General features: G+C 25.8%; 1 pseudogene; it reads right to left on the minus strand.

The window, feature by feature from the left end:
* Window positions 1-2,904: 2,904 nt before the first annotated feature.
* On the minus strand, window positions 2,905-8,234 carry LOC101508495 (MADS-box protein EJ2-like; annotated as a pseudogene).
* Between the last annotated feature and the right edge of the window lie 494 nt (window positions 8,235-8,728).

Here is an 8,728-nt window from a genome sequence, read left to right on the forward strand (position 1 = left end):
ATGCATCCATCTTGTATAGATTATAGTGATTGGAATAAACTCTGTGCCCCGCAATCATTTACCATAACGATATTCTTAAAAGATAGAAGGATGTGCCGAAAAAAGGGGAAAAAAGATAAAGGAATGGATTAAAGAAAGTATGAAAAAAGAAAATTATTACGTAAGAAAAAAATACGAAATACAAAAGGAGAAACCTTATACACAGTTGTTTAAGTGCTGTTACCACTGTTTTTAAATAAAAAAGCAACACGTGTATTTTTTAATATAAATTTCTAATTAGGATGAGATAACGTCCGTTATGTTGTCGTCATCGCAACAAATATGGAATCAAACAGAGTTTGTTTAGGCGATAAACTCACCACCACCTAGTCATACCTTTTGTTTTTGTCGCCGTCACGTGGCTGAACTTGATTAGCACCTAATAGTTCATTCAAAGTCGTTAATATTTTTTTAATAGAAGTAATTGTAAAAAATATTAATCAATCAATAAATAAAAATATTTAACTTAAATTTTTAAAATTCAACGAATGATATGATAAATTCAAAAATTAATTTGAAATCAATTAAATTTATTTTTCTTATGTTTAGGTTTGAGTTCAAATTAAATAAATTTAATATCTAATAATTAATATATGATTTTAGTTTTTCTAAATTTGAACATAACAAAATTAATATGCTATTCAACAGATTCTGATTTTGTAAAATAATTATAAAAACATTTAAATTAACTTTCTTTTTTTTGAAACATACAAATTAAAATAATATACTATACTTATAATTCTATCTCTCCAATATGTTATACTTATAATTCTACCTCTTATAAATTGCGAACTTTTTTATGCTTATTACAAATTTATAATCTAAAATTTTAATATAAAAAAATATTGTAATTAATTGATAAATCAAAATATTAAAATTTCGGTACTTTCAAATATTTGTTCAACGACAAATTCATCATAGTCACATCAGAGTTTATCGTCAGCAACAAATTTGCGTCTCCTTCACTTTAGATCGGTTGCTGCATTTTTCTCTTGCTGAATCTCCCCTTAAATTTTATTATTATTTCTTTATAATGTTATCTTTTTAATTAACCATTATATCATGATGAATGAAGAAGAGATTCCCCACTCTTTTGGTTTTGTCAAACTCAAACAGGATATCAAACAATGCTTGCTTTTTGTTTTGGTTTACAAATACCAGAAAGGGTGGGTAACGGTGTTATGGACACTTGTTGAACTTTAATTGGAAAACATATAAGGAACTCTAGGTAGGTGTTATATTTTTTTATTGGAAAAATTGAATTTTATTATGTGGTTTCTAATGGTTGTTAATATAAAATATACTTTTTTTTTTTATAATGTTTAAAAATAAAAATGAATTTATGAATAAATCCACATCATTCATGTCAGTTAATAGCATAAAATAGTAATATATTTATAAATATTAAAATTTTAAATATTCATAATATTTATGATAACATTGACGACATCAAAATCATTTATTGAAATTTGTAATAAATTAAAGTTATGATCGAATCAAATAAACACAACACTAAAATAACACAAAAAAGTATCATACTGAGATAGAAACAAACAAAAACGTCATATTTAAACGATGATGAAATTACATAAAATGTCGAAAGAAAATTTAAATTTATGTGAAATCACACTTTTAAATAAAAATGAATGAAAAAAACGAGTTAGAGTGATTATATACCAAAATGTTAGTTTCAATCACTCTTTTTAATATCAATGAAGAAGAAAAGATCTATGTTTTTATTGTAGGGAGGGACGGCAATAGACAAACAAATTAAGAGTATAACATAAAAATACACTTTTTTTTTATGGTTATAACAAATTTTGAAAATTAGTTAAATATTTTTTTGAGAAAATAATAAATTTAAAAAATTTGATTGATTAAATTAAAAATAATTTAAAAGAATACAAAATAAAATTAGTGTCCAAAAACTTTTATTAAAATGTTAAAAGTAGTAATATAATCTTGAAATGGAACTGATGCATTTAACATTTTAAAATTTTGATACTTTATTTTCTAGCATGACAAAAAATGAGCTATTATAGAAAAAATGAGAAAGGCGCGTGATAACTCTCCTGTCACATTATGGAGATGAGTAATCATTTCTCAACCTCAGTGGGCACAGAAGTGCAGTGTTTTTATGCAAAATTAAACAAAAATATTGAAAATTTGATAAAAGCTATTATACAGTGAATGCGATTATGAATTCTGATCTGACGTACATATTTTTCCATGTGTCAAGACTGAAGAAAGTAGCCTAGAGATTCTATTAGCCCAAAGGTTCTACAACATGACTAATGAAGACTCTATTATACCAAAATTCAACGGAAGAAATAATGAGAGGAGGGAATTTAATTTCCATTTGGCAAAATTCAATTCAATGGTCGGTCCAACTTAATAGGATAATATCTCTGCTGTCTACAATTTAGTGGGCTACAAACCCATTTCAAGGTTCAACCTCAATAACATCATTATTTTATATCCTCCTAAAATTTTTTGGTGATTGCATCTACCGCTTAATACTTATTTATATGTACAAAAATACTATTGTTGTTGGTGGTTTTATTTTTTTATTATCGGATTGAGTTTTTCATTATTTGATCTTAAAATTCAATAAAAGATCGAAAATTGTTAAACTGAAAGAGCATCCACTAAGATTCTTAGTTCTAAATGTGTGTATTGAAGACTAACTAAAAGAGGCCCAACCCAACATACATATGCCACTGGACAAAGGTGAATAATTCCCTATCATAAATCAAGTATACGTGGCCTAAAGTCCATTTGTCAATCTATTAAAAAGAATAAATAATTCAAACATTTTTTTTCCTTTGACAAGAAAGATAATTAGGAAGAGACAGGCAGATAATATGAAAATAAAAGGAGAATATAGACATTATAATATTAGCATATGCTTATCACATAAATTAAAGCTTACAAGTTTTAAATTGATCAAGACGAATATGCAAAGTTGTTGGTTCACATATTATATGACAATACTACTCCCCGTTTTTATTTATGTAAACATTGATAAATAAGTTATAATACATGACAAAAGATATCAAATTTTTTTATATAAAATTTGATATATAATGCTAACACATTCGTTACCATTTCTTTTTAATCATTATATGGTATGAAAATTTAATGTTATCAGAGCATCCAGCCAGAGGCGAATCCATGCACACTTAAGGACGACGCTCCAACATTTACATCATCAGAACCCATCGGATTGTATCTGCTTATTTTAATCAATAAAACATTAAATTATACATTAGATCACTTTTATAAGTTTAATAACGTATATACGTTTAAAACTCTAACAATTAAATAAGTATAAGTGTCTGAATGTATAAATTTAGAGTCCTATTCATCCTCACAACTTAAAAGATGACTATTTGATTAATGTTTGTTAGTCTAAAACAAAATAAAACAATTACATGAACCTTAAAGCACCGTTCTAATTCATTTTCTTTTATTTTATTTTTTAGAGTGAAGAACAATCAATTTTTACTTCCATGAAATATTATCAATTATCATTAAAATTTTAAATGACTTTTAATACTAATTCACCATCGTACACAGAAAAATTCTACTCTAATTAACTCACATTATTAAGTTCATGATTCGAATCAGAACAAGACGTTCAACTCACATCGACATTTGTCATTAAACTAAGATTTAAATAAAAAAAAGTCTTTTAATCATTTTAAAATTATACATTCTTAATTATTATTTTTTTTTTTACTTTTTTCTTTTCATGTGTATGTGTCAAAAAAATTATCACCGTACAAAAATGATTTTAATATTATATTATTTAAAACTTATATTATCGAGTACTTTTATGAATAGTTGGAGTTTACCCAATTTGCAAGGTGGAATTCACTCCCACACGGTGAAAAAACCCATCTGATTGAGGAGAGAAACGAGTTTAGTGGATATTAGACCCACCAACTTCCAAAGCCAATATTCTATCTGGAATTTGCGACTTATCATTTTCTTCCAACTGTTTCATAGAGAATTCTCATCAGATGCAACCTTGCAGCCTAATTAAACATATAGCTTAAATTTTTTGAATTTTTTTTTTTAAATTTATTTTTACAAATTTAATATTGAAGAGAGAGAATTAGTTAAATATTTATTCCGTTTCACAATAATTAAATAATTCAATTAGTTCACACATATTAAAAAAGGTGTCATATGAGTAAGAATACTAATTATTCAAAGCTAATAAGAATTTGTTTTGATTGATTATGAATTGTACTTAAAATAGTTGTGGAGAAATATGAGAACAACTTGTACCATAATTTCAAGTTGGTTTTGAAATATTTACCTTACTTCTAAGCGCATTATTTGTTTCAACAAGTACTGATTCCTGCATAGAAAAAAATGTTGCCTAAACTTTAGCCCACCACTAGGTAACATTTAATTTTATATATGGTCGTGGTTTAAATAGGCAACACTTTTTTCACTTCTCACAAGTGAAAATATGATGACACACATACCCGATTGTGAAGATCAACGAGTTGATCGACCATGAATTGAGTCTGAAAAAAAAAATCTAACATGTTAAAATCTATCCAAAAAAATAATCATCAACCCCTAAAATCTTCTTTTGCAATCAAATTGTGTTTATATGATTTATTAATGTACATATAAAAAATATAAAGTATTAAGAGAATTATTATTACAAACTACTTGATGTGATATTTTTATAAAAGAAAATTGAATTAAAATTTGATCAATATAAACAGACGTATCTAGTTCATAATATAAATTAATTGTTATTCACTAAAATTTAACGTCTCTAATATAATGTATTGGAGAAACATTGATCAGCAATTAATGTTACCTTAGTTGCTCTGATATTCTTAAGTGCTGCCTCTAATTGATTCTCAAGCTGTTCGAGCTCATTTGTATTCATTTGGGCAATATCTTCCCCGAGAAGGTTCCTACAGCATTTGGAAACATTATTAGACACTTTATAAAAACTTTCAACAAACCAATATATAAACTCAGAATTAATCTATAAAGGCTAAAATTATAGAAGAATTACAACGTACCTTTGTGAACGTTGTAAGATTTCTACGTTTGCTTTTAATCTCACGTATTCCTGGTAATTCTGCCAAGTAACGTATTATGAAGTAGTATATGGGTAGTTAAACGAATAATATTATCAAATAATAGAGAATTCCATGACTCAAATTTCTATATATATTTTGGCATTTAAGTGTTAGTTCCAATTATTTACTATGAATGGTTAAATGTTTGATTTATTAATGAGGTGGCTATATATACGTTGTTAGTAGATTTGCTGTGTCAAATTTGTTTATAGTATATATTAGAGAAATTATCTATCTATCTATATAATCTTGTTCTCGAAGGTCTTACAGTTATATATTCTCCAACAAGTAATATTAGTTTGTGATATTTAATGAGCTTAAATACAAGTGGTCCAATTGATCCAAATACAACGGTTACAATTGAACAACATGTAACTAATATATATATGGTTTGAGTGAAACTTAATTCCAATATTTTAAATAAAATCTCAACTTTAAATCTTGTAGATGAAAGAAATGTGTTTAACAAAAAATATTTTACTAAAATAATACACACTTACCATTAATATCGTTTTAAAAAAACTAGATATATTAAGTAATAAGTAAAGATTTACCTGAGTGTCATTGGCTGGTTGGTTGGTCTCCAGGGCACAGTAATTGTACTTGTGGTATTTCTCTAGTGTTTTCATCATGCTACGCCACAACCAAAAGAACTCTATGGGATTAATAATTAATAGTTTTTTTTTTTTGGATTAATTGAGATTATATATTGATATGTAAACAGTCCAACTCAAAGGCAATTGAACACTGTAAGATGTTTTCCCATACTCTCCAATTAGGGATGTAATATATAACTAGATATTTAAACATATTTAAAGGATCAAATTATTTATCAATTATGTCGTTGATATTTTTTTTTATAGTATAATTATAATATATATCAGTATTACCTTTTAAAAAATTACTCATTTAAACTCTTCATTTAATAAGTTAAAAGATGTGCGTTTAGTTTTTAAAAAAAGATCCACATAGGAAAAAGGTAGGTCTTCTTCGTGTTTTGATAATGTGGAGTTGAGAATTGATTTTGTAAAAGTTATTTTTGATAAAAGTGAATTGAAAGTACAACGGTATATATATGTTTATTTATACACTAAATACGTAAACTTTTATTAACTCAGCTATTTCTAATAACAAGGATTGTATGGAGTCTAATATAAAAAAACTTCAAAAAATGCATATTATAAATTATTCAACTTGAATTTAAAAACTACAAATTTTATGTTCTAGATATTTAGATCAAACTCTAGATATTTCATCTAACACGCAAGATGATACGTTAAGAGTCTCATATTTAATGAGATAAGACTTAAAAATATATGTCTTAAGATGTGGTAAATAGTCCTTTTACAAAGTTTTTAAGAATGAGTTAGAGTATATATTGAGAAAAATTTAAATCACCCGTTCGAAAAAGATAAGGTATGAAATTAGTTCATTAGAAAGAAAAGTTTTATCTTACATTCTATTTTATAAAAATAAGTTAAACTCAATATAAAATCATCTTATATAAACCAAACAAACACTAAAAAAATTTGATTTTTGTACAATAATTGAAGCAGAAGTCAACTCCAATCAAAATTTATTTAAAAAAGTTAAAATTAATAAAAGACTTATTTTGTGTAAAGACATTTACACTATAAATTTAAAATATTTAATTTTAATAAGAACTAACTAATTATAAAATTACAAGTATAATCAGTTGTGATTCAAAGATAATGTAAATCTCTTTAGCTAGACAACATATAAAAGTTAAAGTTTTTCAATAAAAGACAAAAACAAATGTTGTGTAAGACAGTTTCCTCAGATGGGAAGGTGCAATTAATGTTTTATTTTTTGGTATTTGTTGTGAATCAAGCCAGGTATTCCCCAACGGTTTTAAGGATAGAAGCTAAAGAAACCATTTTTCTCTTTCTCTATGAGGCATCCTTAAATTGCAATGCAAACACAAAGTAAAACAAGCTTGCAAATCAAACATCCCATCTCTGACACCAAATCACAACAGTAAATCATAGCCTAGTTTCTTAATCATCTATGTATCCATAATCACATTGTAGATCAAAAATGTAAAAACTAATAAAAAAAATTACAAATATATATATATATTATATGGTAATTAATTATAAGGGCTAGTTCATGGTTAATATTTTAGAGTAAAATTACAAATTGATGAGTTTTACACTCTTCCATAGAAATAGGATGATGCCCTAGTTAAGATCCTATCTTGAAATAGAACCAGCAAATTAAGCTTTTTCAAAACAAAAAATGAAAAGAGAAAAAATTTCTTCTTTAACACTCCTTCCTCATATAGATCTTCACATGATCATTATGGAGAAATTAAATGAGACAAATTTGTTTGTTTTATTAATGTGATTCTGGAAAATAAAAAGAGTTGAAATTAAAGATCGGAACTTTACACTCACAACAAATCTGGCTAATGGAAGAAAAAAAATATTTTTTTATTATTTATTTTAGAGCTTACATATGTAAACTACTTTAAATCAATCAGCAAATAGTTCTTTCGAATATTTTATTTTATTTTTTGTTTATAAAAAGAGGAAATCAGAAATAGTAGTTAAGTTGTTGAGGAGAATTATAAGCACTAAAGCACAGATCTTGGACAAAAAGATGCATTATTAATTATACACACATTGAAACACAAGAAGATATTACCATGAAGTGCTGCTGAATTCATAGAGCTTTCCACGGTTAGAGAAGATGATAAGAGCAACTTCAGCATCACAAAGAAGTGAAAGCTCATAAGCTTTTTTGAGTATCCCATTTCTTCTCTTAGCAAAAGTAACTTGCCTGTTAATTTTGTTTTCTATCCTCTTTAGTTCAACTCTCCCTCTTCCCATTTTTTATTTTTGTTTTCTCTCTCTTACTTGTGGAACTTTCTTTCCTATATTGGTTAACTGATCAAAATACTTTCATAATGCTTTCTTTGTTTAGGGTACTAAAAGGGATAAAACAATAGTGCAATGCAAGAGAAGAAATCAAATTATGTAAATCCCTCAAAATAGGTTTGTTTTTGTAGTGCAACAAAAATATTAATATGCTCAGCCTTATATGAAAATAGAGTTTTCTTGCTAGATCTTCAATTTGAACCGCTTTTGTTGTATGAATTGGAATACCTCTTATATTTTTATTAAAAATTTGTTGCTTATAAAAAAAATATATGCTCAGCCACACAAAAATATGGAAATTGTGTGCACTATATAAAATTAATTTAATGAGAAAAATAAATTATAATGAATATATATATACAATGATAATAAAAAAAACTAATGAATCTTTAACTAATTTATAATTATTAGTTCTAATCAACTTATAAATATCTATAACAAACTCATAACAATATCTAACCCTTTAATATATTTTTTTAAAGGATCTAACACTTTAATATAGTAACTTGTTAAATTGTATGTTGATGTTTTATTGGACAAAAAAAATTGTTTTCTTGTCTTGACCCTGATTATTAATTAAAAAGAAAAGACTTATATGATTAATGTTCGGCCAAAAAAATAAGTATTAGTCAAAATTATTTCTGCAAGTTTTTTTTTAATCTCACAAGAAAG

Source organism: Cicer arietinum, chromosome 7, assembly GCF_000331145.2.
Source record: "Cicer arietinum cultivar CDC Frontier isolate Library 1 chromosome 7, Cicar.CDCFrontier_v2.0, whole genome shotgun sequence".
Classification (NCBI taxonomy): domain Eukaryota; kingdom Viridiplantae; phylum Streptophyta; class Magnoliopsida; order Fabales; family Fabaceae; genus Cicer; species Cicer arietinum.